Source organism: Monopterus albus, unplaced genomic scaffold (genome assembly GCF_001952655.1).
Source record: "Monopterus albus unplaced genomic scaffold, M_albus_1.0 scaffold142.1, whole genome shotgun sequence".
Taxonomy (NCBI): domain Eukaryota; kingdom Metazoa; phylum Chordata; class Actinopteri; order Synbranchiformes; family Synbranchidae; genus Monopterus; species Monopterus albus.
In genome coordinates this window covers 319,261-320,232 of record NW_018128022.1, presented here as the reverse complement: position 1 = coordinate 320,232, position 972 = coordinate 319,261, and positions in this window count along the sequence as shown.

The window sequence follows — 972 nt, the reverse complement described above, 5'->3', positions numbered from 1 at the left end:
TGAACATAACAGAGAAAGCAAAGGACACAGTTTCTTGGGGATGGCACATGTGCACACAGACCTCTCTAAAATTCCAAAGCATTTTTTTGCATGTTAAAGAGTAGGTCGGTATTTTTTCACCTGCCCCCCTAAAAGTGAGTATTGTAAGATTTGAGTCTTATAGACTCTAGTTACTTTATAAGCTTTAGTTACTTCTCATAACTTTAGTTACCTTTCATAACTTTATTTTCCCTGTTTATACATATTACAGCTGTATTGATGATTGTCCAGAACTACTGGACTACTGTGCTTTCCTCCAGTGAGGAAAGCACAGGAAAAAAATATGTCAAGTAAAATTACCAAGACTGTTCAAACTTTGGCTGAAAATGTTGTGTTCATGTCATACTTCATCACTGATAATTAAAAAATAATGGAAAGTATTTTTGCAGGTGGTCTTTATCTTGCTGACTGTCCTATTGTCCGCTAGAGTGAAAACAAGTTTCTGTAACATGCTGATGTGTGGTTGTATCAAAGACAATCACTTTCTCTGTTAAAATTACATGCTGGCTTTAGCACTCAAAGCTGCCAAAAAAATGTGACAAGTAGCATTAATTTCACCTTTTGTACCCACTCAGTGTTGATTAAAATAGCTAACAACTAATACAACGAGACAACTGGATCTTTATTAAACTACTTCTTATGAGCACACAACAGTGTCAACAATATGACCTTGAGCTTAATCACTTTGAAATAAGTTTACTTCATAGTTCAGGTCTTAAATACCTAGCCTTCATAATGATGCACAACCTCAGAGATAATACGTTTTCATAACTCATACTGAGATCTATTTTCAGCACTAAACACTACTTAAATACCATTGATTACATAATAAATTTTCTATATTTTCCACTGGAAATGAGGCTATAAAAGATAATATTTCTCAGCATGTCAACAAGGTAATGACAAAGACAATAAGACAAAGCAAAGGGAAAG